This window comes from Miscanthus floridulus, chromosome 7 (assembly GCF_019320115.1).
Source record: "Miscanthus floridulus cultivar M001 chromosome 7, ASM1932011v1, whole genome shotgun sequence".
In the NCBI taxonomy this organism is placed as follows: Eukaryota; Viridiplantae; Streptophyta; class Magnoliopsida; order Poales; family Poaceae; genus Miscanthus; species Miscanthus floridulus.
Window position 1 is genome coordinate 97,992,260 of NC_089586.1, and position 13,838 is coordinate 98,006,097.

The following is a 13,838-nucleotide window of genomic DNA, read 5'->3' on the forward strand; positions in this document are numbered from 1 at the left end:
AGCGTCCGGTCGGCCCGACCATTGCCCAGTGAAGGGGTAACGGCTAGTTTAGCCCTTGGGGCTATAAATAGAAGTGGCCTTCGGCCATGGCTGGCGAAGAGCACCTCAAGGGACTTAGTGTCCATGCTTGTGAGTGCTTGGGAGCCCTCCATCACACACATACTTGATAGTGATCATTCGATTATGTGAGTGAGCGATTCTAGTGCGATTACATCGTGAGGTTGCATCGAGTGGCACTAGGTGATCGAGTTGCAAGCCGGTGGTGCTTGTTACTCTTGGAGGTTGCCACCTCCTAGACGGCTTGGTGGTGGTCTCCGTCGAAGCGCGCAAGAAGCTTGTGCGGCGCTCCGGAGAAGTGCTTGTGAGGGGCATTGTGCTCGCCCTGCAGGAGTCGCGAAGAGCAACTCTAGTAAAGCATGTCATTGAGCTACCCTCACTCAAGGGGTAGGTTCTTGCGGCGCCCGACGTGCGGGCTTAGCGGGTGATGCTAATTAGCCGCCGAACCACCAAGTGAGCGGTCGACACAACGGGGACTAGCGTGTTGGCAAACACGTGAACCTCGGGAGAAAAATCATCGTGTCAACCTTATTCTTCCCGTTGGTTTGCATCCCCGTTACACAAGCTTGCAATTACTTTTATACATATTAAGCTTGTGTAGTTGCTCTTGTAATTAGATAGCTTGTGTAGCTTGCTAATTACCTTCTTGCTTGTGTAGCATAGAAGTAGCTCCCTTACGTGACTAACTTGGTTTTAGTAACCTTGTTAGTCACATTGCTTAGTTTGTGTAGCTAAGTATTTGTGCTCTCTAATTAGGCATTGGTTGCCTTGTTATTGAGCATTGCTAGTGAGCATCGTTAGCTTTGTGCTTTTGCTTACTAGCATGTGTACGAGCTCCCTTGTTGCTTAAAGTACTAGTGGCATAGGTTTGTGTAACTTTGCTCCTAGAATTGTTTAGGAGAGCTCTAACTAGCCCGGCACCTTTGTTGCATAATTGTTATCTTTGCAAGGTGCTAGTGAACATAAATAGTGGGGTATAGTTTTGGCTAGACCGATAGTTTTAATTCCGCATTTATATCGGTTAGCCGACGCGATTAAGTTTTAGAAAAGACTATTCACCCCCCCTCTAGTCGCCATCTCGACCCTTCACGTGCCCACTCCAGTGACTCAGGAGCAATAAGTTTCTCAATACCTGTTAATGTTGTATGACCAATACAACACCTGTTGTTGGCTCTTCAAAGAAGATGAATAAGGTAAACAAGGATCTCGTGATACAGGAACCTATAGAATCAATTGCCTCTTGGCAATAAAGAGCAACAATAGCCCCATATGAAAGTGCCAGTAGCTGAGGCCCCAGAAGGTCTCAAAGAATTAGTAAACCAATTTCTAATTACTATGAAATCTATGTTAGTAAAGAAATACAAATGAGGGTGATCCCACCTTTGAAGAAGCCATGAGAAGCGTTTACTTGTTTAAATGGCAAGAAGCTATGGAAGCTGAAATGAATTCGATGAATACCAACGATGTTTGGGACTTAGAAGTAATTCCTAATAGAGCTAAAACAGTAGGCTTTTAATGGGTCTACAAGATAAAATGTGACTCCAAAGAGAATGTAGAAAACTATAAAGTTGAAATGAATTCGATAAATACCAACGATGTTTGGGACTTAGAAGTAATTCCGAATGAAGCCAAAATAATAGGCTATTAATGGGTCTACGAGACAAAATGTGACTCCAAAGGGAATATAGAAAGATAGAAAGCATGACTTATAGCAATATGCTTTACGCAAAGAAAAATGAATAGATTACAATGAGAGTTTTCTCTCTAGTCTTATGCAAGGATTCTTTTAGAATTATAATGGTGTTCATGGCACATTACGATTTAGAATTACATCAGATGGATGTAAAGACGGCATTCCTAAATGGGGATCTGGAAGAAAATGTTTACACGGCACAACCAAAAGGTTTTGTTGTGGAAGGAAAAGAACGTATGGGATGCCGCCTAAAGAAATCCATTTACGGATTAAAACAAGCTTCAAGACAATGGTATTTGAAGTTTGATAGTACAATAACAAAGTTTGGGTTTCAAAAAAATATAGAGGACAATTGTGTTTATGCAAAGTTTAAGAATGGAAAATATATTTTTCTAGTCTTGTATGTGGATGACACCTTGCTCGCCAGCAGTGATGTTAATCTACTACTAGAAACAAAGAAGTTCTTGTTCTCAAAGTTTGATATGAAGGATCTCGGTGAAGCTTCGTTCGTCCTAGGACCTAGAGATTCACCGAGATAGAGAAAATGGGGTTTTAAGATTATCACAAAAGGCATACTTAGAAAAAGTTCTAAAGAAATACAGTATACAAAATTATAAGTCATCACCTGCTCTCATAGTCAAGGGCGACAGATATGGGAAACTTTAAGTGTTCCAGGAACATGGTTTCATATGTTTTAGCTGTTGGAAGCTTGATGAGTGTACAAATACAAGTAAGAACTTACCATAACGTAGTTTACGTATCCGGGATATTTTAGCAGAAGTCTAGTCCAGATATAGATCACTGGAATGAAGTTGAAAATGTCGTGCAATTTTGCAAAGTATCATAGGTCTCATGCTGAGTAAGAAAGAACAATCACTCTCAAATAGTTGAGGGTACAAATGTTAAGTCTTAGCGAGATGTGTAGTGAAATCCACAGCAGTTGCTAACACTCGCATTTGGAGTATTATCGTGAAAAAGCTCCAAACAAACAGTTATGGTGTTATCAGTGATGCATACCATAGTATAGCTTGACATGAGGCTTAAGGAACAGGCAAATCCTGGATTTATCAACAATAACCATTTAAAGTAAGTTAATTCCTAAGACAACAGGTCAAGTGTGTTGCCAGACACATTGACACTAAGTTATATGTTGTAAAGGAGAAAATTCAGAATCATTTTAAAAGCATTGAGCACATAAGTACCGAGTAGGTACTTGCGGATCCGCTTACCAAAGGCTAACCACACAGTACGTTCAGAGAACACACAGTCGACATAGGTTTATGTAAAAGCCTATGATTTCTGGATACTAAGGGACTAGTTGAGTATCTATTTCAAAACAGAGAGATGTATTATAGCTGTTAAGTCTAATGACAACTCCATTGATAGACTAAAATAGGACCACTACATGTTAGATCTATGGCTAGTGATCCTATTTTAGGTCTATCAGTAAAAACCATCCTAAATATCCCATTGGAACCGTCCTTAGCATGGACCGGAACCGGAGGAGGCGTATTTGTTTAGTCCGGAGGTGCTCTGATCTGATGAAGCGATCACCACCCTTTTGAGTGTGTTTTTATTCAGGTCAACCCTAGTGCGTGGGGTGGCAGAGATGGCGTCACTCTCTCAAGGTCAACCCTTGCAAGGAACTGCTCGATCCATCGACCTCTCTCTCTCTCAAGCAAAACCAACAAAAGATCTCGCAAAACAGCTGCTCGCATGCCATGCATTCGTGCGCGCTCGCAGATACGGCAGTTGACTGCGACATGACATGAGGAAGTCTTCGCTAGTTAATTCGCAACAAAAAGTGGCGTTGATTGGTTTAATTTCGACCTTGTGTGCATCGTAGAACAGATCCAATTAGTTTGAAAACTAAACCTGTAGGGACTGCAATGGAAGTCATCCACGGTCTGCGCATAAGCTTGTGGTTGTGGCATTGCAAAATGCAAATGTTTTTCAGAGTATAACAACTTTTGAAGGGAACTGTCTCGATTAACGTAGAGATAGCGATCAATAAGGGATGTTCTTCAACGTAGCATAGTGCCAAATGGGCAACGGACGGGAAATGCCAATGTCACGCACTCGTTAGTTAGTCGTCCGACTCGGGTGTGCTGACTGGGCGAGCGAGAAATATCTGCCAACAAATCTCCAGAAATGGACAAAAAATGGTCGGCATGCATGCGTTTTTCGAACATTTTGAATGACACCTGACCTAACCACACTAGCAAAGTAGCAATACGCATTTTCAGTATTATTAGGTGGGGGTGCAGCAGAGCCGAAAAGAACATTAGACGAGAGAGATATTTTGCACAGCACTGCAATTTTTATTTGGTCGTGTTACGAATCTTCATATTTAATCTTAGCCCCGTTCGCTTCGCTTGAAAAATATACCGAAACACTGTTCCAGCTGATTTGTTGTGAGAGAAAAACACGGTTTCGATATAAAAATACTATTTTGATTGAAAAAATAGGCTAAAAAGTACGGATTATAAGAGAAGCGAACGGGACCTTAACTGCAACGTACCTAGTAGCAAGCAGCTTAATAAGACTCGGTGATCGTCTTTGATTATCACGTAGGGTCACAGGCATTTTTCGTGAAGCAGTATATATCGTACATAGTACTTGATTTTCTCCGTTTACTTGAGGTAGGAGTACACAACACCGGAGCGTGTCACGTACTCGCGTGTGTGGTGCACAGCTGGTGCCTAGTTCAGGATTTAGGGCAGGAGGCATCACAGGAAGCCAGGAACAAGAACAGGAAGGAGCCATCCAGTTCAGGATTGGTGCGTCTGGGGCTCTCTGGGCCATGTAAAATCTGCACATTCTTAGCAGGCTTCACTTGTACTGTAGACGGCATAAAGGCCTGACGGCCCAGGGAAAGCTTCCTACGGCCCGCTTGACTTCAAGGCCTTGTCCAACAATGGTGACCTATCCTATATATGAATTAAATAAAGTATACGTTCCATTCAGACCTACAATACTTTCTCTATATTTTGGCTATACTGTCACTAAAAAAATTATGCTACTGCTTCCGGATCTCCACGCAGAGACTAGTCTTGGAGTCATGTTATCTTTAGTTTAGATCTTGTTGGCACAGCTACAAACAGTTCCATCTCTATTTTGCTGCAATACATACATGGAGGAGGCAGAGCCGCCGGTGATCTACAGCCTGTTCGGGAGGCCGTATTGTATCGTGGATTATTTACTGCTGGCTGGTTTGGTGTGAGAGAAAAACACTTTCCCGACTGGAAATTTACGATTGTTTACGACCAAGCGAATTCCCTGACAATAATAGCACAGCCGGCCCGCATGGGTTCCGGCCGGCGGCGGCGCATCACGGGCTGGACGATGGCTGGTTCCCTGGTGGTTAACGCTTCGACGGCCTGCAGCAGAATTATTCGAACAAAGTCAACTATTCATAATTACTCCATCGCCGATCGGCAGTGCTACTGTTTGTCAAAAGGAGATATAGGGCGGCAGCGGCAGAGGAGGGGGCCGGACCTAATTTTTTTACAATTTAGCTCTTTTTTTAAAGAAAAATTACGTTGGGCTCTTTTGGAGACTTAAACTCATCTTTGGACCATGAGGGACGGCGCCAGGACTCATGGCGCCGAGGTAACATATCTCGGCGTCACAGATCTTGGCGCCGAGGTGCCTGGCCGTGCACAGCAGGGCATCCAAGGTAGCGTTCACTTGGCCGGTACCTCGGCGCCAGAACACATGGCGCCGACCTCGGCGCCACAGATCTTAAATGTTTAAAGTCTTAAATGTTAATTTAAATCTATCAAGGTTAAGTCGCGGTCTGCTTTCCGCCTCGCGGCCGTGTCTCCCGCGGGTCGGCGCCAATATCTGTGGTGCCGAGGTCGGCGCCATGTGTTCTGGTGCTGAGGTACCGGCTACGTGAACGCCACTTTGGATGCCCTGCTGTGCACGGCCAGACATCTCGGCGCCAAGATCTATGGCGCCGAGACATGTTATTCCGGCGCCATGAGTTCTGGCGCCGACCCCCATGGTCCAAAAATGAGTTTAAGTTGTCCAGAGGGCCAAACATAAATTTTTTTTTAAAAAAAAAGCTAAATTGTAAAAAATTAGGGGTCCGCAGTCCGGACCAAGCAAAGCCTAGACCTGGGGGTGGCGCATGCATGTGACGGCTTCCTGACACCTGCAACGGAAAGATCCATCTGTCCCTCCCTGCCCCTGCCCCTCTCGTCCTTTGTGCCCGACGCCCCCAGCGGAACCAGATGCATCCGATGTTTCCCCGCGCCGTGCGTGTGCCCTTTTTCCACCAGGTGCCTGCCTGATCCCCCACCTCTTTTTTCTTTCGTGCCATTCGCATGTGCCTGCCGCCTCCCCAGATCTACTCGCGGAAGCCATACCATACGCATGGATCGCGGTTAAAACAACCCGCTACCGCGGCGGCATCCATCCATGATCCCGTGCCCCCAGCCGGAGACGTGCGTGGTGGATCCTGCGGCGAAGCTGCATGTACGGTGGGGGGTGCCGATGCACCCACAACAAAAACAAAACTAAGTGCTAATTATGTTAGATTCACCATATGTGCACCCCCCCTCAGCCTAGGACCATGCACCACCCCCACAGTCCGACGTGGAAGCATGAAAGCTCGAGCAAACCAATACCAATACCAAACGACACATAAATTTATAATTATTGTTTTCTTGCTAATCGCCTCTGTCCTAGGAATAGATATATATAGGTGTTTAGACTTGTATTGCAAGATTTTTTTTCCAGTTGGGGTATGGATAGGCTGGATACCAAGTAGACCCATTTTTCATTATTTCATAATTAGGAGCTCCTATTGTATATAGGTTTCATTTGTCAAACTGTAGGCTTCTATAAGAGTCTAGGAATTAAAATTAGTTGACCATAGTAGTATGCCATTTAAATTACTAATGTCATATAATTAAGTGTCAAATACTCGATAGCATCTAATTTCGTATACTCAATCTCTACAAAGATCTGAGTGATTTCCTATGTTGAATCTATGCACAAATTTGAGATAAATGTTTATGTAGGCTTACGAAACCTAGTATATATTTATTGATTTTGCAATATATAAATAAATTTGTGTAGAAGCATGTATATTGTCTTAGAAAAAATTGAATTTACCACGTAAAATTTGCAAATCAATGTTAAAACCCTATTTGGTGGAGCTCCGACCAACTCCTTCATTCGTTATAGTAATAACATTTTTATCTCTTTTATAAAAATGAACTAAGATTTCGTCAAACCATGATTTTTAGCTTCACCAGCTCCAGCTCCTGCATTATTGTAAGGAGGCGCAGCTTTTTAGAGGCGTGATTGTAAGTAGCCGTAGCTTTTTAGAGGCGTGATTGGAAGGAGCCACAGCATTTTAGAGGCGTGTCGAACAGGTCAGTAGTGAAGTGTTGCACCCCCTTGTTCGAGCTCTAGCTTCGCCTCCTGCCACTATATATATTCCTGCAAACCAGAGAGCTCGTTCGTTGGCAGCCAGCAGCGTTGTGTGATCTTGCTTGCTGCTGCTGCTGCTGCTGCTGGGGTCAACTGGTGGTACGGGCCAGCTGGGTTAGTGAATCGAGGAATTGTTAGCGATCCGTGATGAGGCGGAGTACGTCGTCCAACGTTTGATGGCCGATGCACTGTGCAATGATCATGTGCCGTGTGTGTCTGGCCTGGGTCGGCGTATGATGCACGACGCGTGCCGCTTTTCGTTGCACTCGCACCCGCCTCTGCTTCCATCCTGCTTTTGCATGTACTGCCTCGACCTGGCCAGCGACTGTACTGTACCGGCCTTAATTTCCGGCCGATTGCTCTCTGGTCACGCGATCGATGCGACATGAAGTTTTCAGGAAGTCGTTGGATCTCAAGTGGAAGTGGCAGGTCGCAGATCAGGCCACAGTTTTCTTATATCGGTTATAAAATTTCGTACATATGGCCGGTTCTGGTAAGTTTTTTTTTTTGAGAGAGAGAGAGAGGGGAAGAAGAAGAAGAAGAAGAAGAAGAAGAAGAAGAAGAAGAAGAAATGGAGTGGCGAAGGCCGGCATTGATGTAACAGTGGCTTATTTCCACTACTACTACGGACCGATGGTACAGCAGCAGAGCTTGACGAGATGCAGAAGAAAAGGAAAGAGCAGATCGATTGGCGAGGACAGCAACCAGCTCGAAGTGACACAGTACATAGCAGATAGTAACGTCGCGGTGGAGCCTAGCGAGCTCGTCCGGCTGGATTTTTTCAAGATTGGAATGAGAGCGGGGGTGGGGTTTTGTGTGTGTGGTCGGAATCATATCCCTGTCGATGTTTGACCACTGATAACCTGCCACGGGGGTATCCGGGCTAGTATGTTCGGACTTCAGCGTATACGGAACTCGACGGTTAACGCAAGAGACAGTCGATTTATCCTGGTTCGGACCCTCGATCTTTGATCGAGTAATAGCCCTACGTCCAGTCGGCGTTAGCCTTTGCGTTGGATTGATTGTAAAATGTTGTGTCGTCAAAATCATGTCTCTAGAAACCCTGCCCTCCTTTATATAGTCAGGAGGTCAGAATCCTAGTCGGTTTACAATGAGAGTTCCTAATAGAATTACAGAATAATACTACTACTAAAATTACAGGGAAAGAATCCTAGTTAGACTAGATCTTCTCCCTTCCTTGCGGGATATCCCGTGGGTCCCGCACCGACAAGCCCCCGAGCACTTCATGGTTGAGCTCTGGAAGCCTCGTCTTGTTCCTTCAGGTCTTGTCGAGCAGGAACAAGCGTCGTCCGAGTGCTTTCTTGAGCGAAACCGTGTAGCGCTTCGTGAGATCTTCGCGTGGTGTGTACTTTTTTGAAGAAAAAAATACTCTCATTTGGGTGTAGCCTCCGAGCCTCTTGCTGTTTGGCACAAGGAGCTAGAGGGTCTTCTCTTGAAATTGTTCTGATTCTTCGTTGAAGGGCTCCTGAACATATACCCGGGTCCTTTGTCAAAAAGAGCTCGGATATAGCTATGTCCGGGTTCTTTTGTCGTGTGGCCTTGAAGTGGTCTGTCTTGAAGAAGTCTTCTGAGTGATGTGCGCTTTTTTTGAAGGAAAAAGTGCACTCACTGAGTGTAGCCCCCGAGCCTCTTGCTATTTGAAACAAAAAGTTGGAGGGTCTTAAATCTTATGTTGTTTGAAAAACTGCTATCTTGAGGAAGTCTTCTGTGTGATGTGCGCTTTTTGAAGGAAAAAATGCACTCTCTGAGTGTAGCCCCCGAGCCTCTTGCTAGGTTTTTTTTATCCAAAAAGAACTTGGATATAGGTTCTTGGTATATTCTCTGGTAGTCTGTTGTTGTCAGATGTAGTTGTATGGTGGTGGGTGATAGTAAATGATGTTTATTCACAAGTTGTACAATGTTGGTATATTCTTTCGAATATGCTCGTTCTTGAGTACTGCCCCTTCACGTCCTTTGTTATATTTGTTCCGTTGGTGCTCCTGGTCCAGGTGCACCGCTTCTTTGGTCTATAAATATCCTCTTTGTGTGCTGTTTTGATTCATCGAGTATTTTGTTGCGTGGTCTGAAGTCTCCGTAGTCATGAATATGGTAGTTTGTGAAGTAAAGCAGCCTCCGGGCATATTTTGCATTTCTTGTGCATGTTGCCGTAGCTAGAGGGAGTCTTGTGATAAGGATTAGAGGTAGGCTAATTCCGTAGCAGCATTGTACTTGGAAGTACGTGGCGGTAGTCGGAGGGAGTCTTGTGATGTGGGATGCGTTCCTTCATCTGGCAGTTCTAGGTTGATCCTCGTCGCCTGCCCTAAGACTGTCCGACGCAGATCAACACCATATCCAGCATCACATCGGACTTGGGTAGACAGATGCCTGTCGGCCTTCTCTGCTCCATGTTGTCCCGATGTGCTGCTGATTTTCGCCTTGGATGCACTGCGTCCGTCCTTTAAAGAAAACAGTGTAGCCGAGGGCGGTTTGTTCTACCGAGTAGTAATTTGGAACACGTAGTCGTTTCAGAGCCTAGCCGTGTCCGGGTTCCTCTTTGCTACCTTGGTTGTCGTAGTACCGAGTTCGCTGGGTCTTGTAAGATGTGTAATCCATCGATAGCCTGCCATGGGGGTACCCGGGGCAGTATGTTTGGGCTTCATCGTATGCGAAACTCGATGATTAACGTAAGAGACAGTCGATTTATCCTGGTTCGGACCCTCGATCTTTGATCGAGTAATAGCCCTACGTCCAGTCGACGTTAGCCTTTGCGTTGGATTGATCGTAAAATGTTGTGTCGTCAAAGTCGTGTCTCTAGGAACCCTAGCCTCCTTTATATAGTCAGGAGGTCAGAATCCTAGTCAGTTTATAATGAGAGTTCCTAGTAGGATTATAGAATAATACTACTACTAAGATTATAGGGGAAGAATCCTAGTTAGACTTGATCTTCTCCCTTCCTTGCGGGGTATCCCGTGGGTCCCGCACCGACAATCCCCATCCCACTGCATCACCACTGGTCATCACCGCGTTTGCAGCTAACACATTCCTCCTATATAAGCCGGCTTATCAGTCATGGTACAGTGTTTTTCTCTCCTAACAAATCAGCTGTACCTATCAACACAAGCGGCTTATAGGACCAGTCGAACATAGCGTTTGGTTCGAGAAACTGACTCACTCGATCTACATAGCAGATGCTGCATCATGAATTAATTTTTAGATTTAGTAATTTTGTTTCTCATACTATTACTATTGTATTAGCTTATGAAGAATGTGAAGGTAATGCATCGAATTATTTCATTTCACATAATAACAAACAAAAAAAGGTAAGACAACACACTACTTCATTCCTCAAATTAAACCAACCAAATACGATAATCCTCTAAGTCTCTAACGGATCAAGGAACGGTAATGCTGCTTATTGGTCGTTCGTCCAGACAGATCGACCTAGTGTAAGTCGCCTGTGTCGCTCCCGCCCGCATCGCCTGCTCGCTCAGCACGCTGCGCGCCTCTCCTCCTGGACGGACCCCGTCCTTGGCTGCGCCGCTCCCGCTCGCGCCGTGCACACCCATCCGCGCCGCGTGCCCCCACCCGACCGCCCAGACTCGCACCTCCCGTTGCGGCCATGCTCCTTCTGTTTGCCCCTGTCCCTGTCAAGGTCCGTGCCGCCGCCGAGCTCCACACCGGTGACCTCCGCGCCACTCCGCGGCATCAAGCTCCACGTCGACGAGTCTCCATTCGTCCAAGCGCATGTTGCAATAGTATGTTTCAAGTGTTTCAGATGTTTCAGAGGTATGTTGCAAGTGTTGTATATCGATGTTGCAAAAGTAGATCGGGATGTTACACATGTTGTAATGGTTATATACGTATGTTTCAAGTGTATGTTCCAAATGTTATCTATTTCAGACGAATGTTGCAAGTGTTTTATCTAGATGTTGCATATACAGGCATATTGCAAGCATATGTTTTAAGTGTTTTCAGGTGTTTCATACATATGCTTGCGAGTATTTCATCTAGATGTTGCATATGTTTGCAATGGTTTTCAAATATTTTTTGAGGCGTTTTCGCAAGGGTTTCAGACGCTTGTTTCAAGTGTCATTTGCCGTATTTTGTATGTTGCAACTGTTGCATCTGGACATTTCAAAAATAGATCGCTATTGCACATGGGATGTGCGTGGAAAGCGGCCGATGGCGCGGACGACGTTTGGGGCAGCATGGGCGACGTCCGGGGCGGCGCGGACCAGTGCACTCCCTCACAAACCCGGTGCATTGTACGCTTGTTTGCTCCCTTTGCAAAGGAGCGTGCGGAGTATGGACGTCTAGACACTATAAAGGTACTGTTTAGTTGGCAAAATTTTTGGCGAAATGTCACTGTAGCACTTTCGTTGTTATATGGCAATTAGTGTCCAATCATAGTCTAATTAGGCTTAAAAGATTCGTCTCGTGAATTTCGTCTAAACTGTGTAATTAGTTTTATTTTTTATTTATATTTAATACTTCATGCATGCGTCCAAAGATTTGATGTGACGAAAAATCTTGAAAAATTTGGTATTTTGGAAGCCCAACGGTCTATTGGGCCTTGGTCACGCGTCCTGATCGGGGGCGCCCAACCCTACGTGGTTGGTGGACCCCCGTCGCATTGCGCTATATATAAAGAGGTGGGGGCCGGCGGCTCGAGGTACGAGGTTCACCGTGAGCCGCAAACCCCACCGACATACCCTAGACCGATCTGAGAGGGCGCGCAGCCAGCGACGGGAAGCTCCACTGACTTCGCCGTCGCCACTGCTACGCTGTCCGTCTGCACTGCATCGACGTCTGTGCCACCTCTACTCCGCCCGTCGCTACCCGTGCGCAGACCTTCATCACCGAACCTGAGATGGCCGGCTCCAGCTCATCCGCGACTCCCCCCGAGGTGGCAGGAGCCAGAGTGGATTTAGTCCAGGAGATGTTCGCCATCCTCCTGGGTTATACACTTCATCAAGATTTCCTCCATTGCGTTCTTGCGCCATAGCTTGCCATCGACGAGTAGGTACTGCTTACTGCGACGCATTAGGCGCTCGTTTTCTGTCCGATCAGTGTAACCGCTGCCATCTGTTAGGTACTTGATGAAAGGTATTCTCTAGTCGGGCTCATGAGTGGTCGGAGGCGGCTCGGCGGTGCTTGACGCCGGAACCGTAGCCACCAACTGCTGGTCTGGAGGCTTGTCTGCCGTGGAATCTTCCTCTTCGATGGAAGGCGTGAGCAGGTCTTGGACGAATACACCATGCGGGATTTTGGCTCGGGATGATCCTAACTTTGACAGTGCATCCGCTGCTTGATTCTTGTCCCGGACCACGTGTATGTACTCGATGCCATAGAACCTGCCTTCCAGCTTTCTGATCGATTTGCAGTATGCATCCATCTTTTTGCTGGTCGTGTCCCAGTCCTTGTTGAGTTGGTTGATGACCAGAGCAGAGTCTCCGTAGACGTAGAGACGTTTGACGCCAAGGTCAACCGCAATGCGCAAACCATGTAGGCATGCTTCGTACTCGGCGGCATTATGAGATGCTGGGAAATAAATCCTGAGGACGTACCGGAGCTGCTCCTTGGATGATGACACGAAAGGACTCCTGCTCCCGCACCGTCAATGTTGAGAGAGCCGTCGAAGTACATCGTCCAATACTCGTCGGATCCCGAAGAAGCAGGCGTGCTTAAGTCTGTCCACTCGACGATGAAATCGATGAGTGCCTAAGACTTGATTGTAGTACGGCTTGCAAATTCTAAGGAGAAGGGGCATATCTCCATTGCCCATTTAACGATGCGTCCGTTCGCATCCTTGTTGCTAATGATATCTCGCAGAGGATACTCAGTCATGACCACTACACGGTATCCGTCGAAGTAATGTTTCAACTTTCGGGATGTTATCAGTATGGCGTAAATCAACTTCTGAATCTATGGGTACCTGGTCTTGGACTTATTAAGTACCTCACTGATGAAATAGATTGGCCGCTGTACCTTGTAGACGTGACCGGGCTCATCTCGCTCGACCACTATGGCCATGGAGACCACTCGATTAGTAGCCGCAATGTAAAGCAGGAGTGTTTCGTCTTCTCTGGGAGCAGTGAGGACCGGAGGTGATGTAAGGTATTGTTTCAGCTGTGTGAAGGCAGCGTCTGCGTCCTCCGACCACTCAAACTTTTCGGATGCTTTAAGTAGTTTAAAGAACGGTAATCCTTTTTCACCTAATCTTGATATGAATCGGCTAAGGGTGGCCATGCATCCGGTAAGCTTCTAAACATCCTTAACCTTTTTGGGCGGCCTCATGTCCAAGACAGCTTTGACTTTCTTCGGATTAGGGCGTATGCCGTCGTGACTGACGACGTTGCCGAGTAGTATGCCAGAAGGAACACCAAAGATGCACTTCTTTGGGTTTCACTTCCACTGGAATGTGTTAAGGGCTACAAAGGTGCATTCCAAGTTGTCAACAAGGGTATGCGCTTCATTGGTTTTGACAACTATATCATCAACATAAGCCTTGTCTTTTATCTCATCTTTGAGGCAAGCTTGTATAGCATGTTGGTAGGTAGCCCCGGCGTTTTTGAGCCCGAACGACAAGTCATGTAGCAGTAGGCACCGAAGGGCGTGATAAAAGATGTCTTGATCTGGTCAT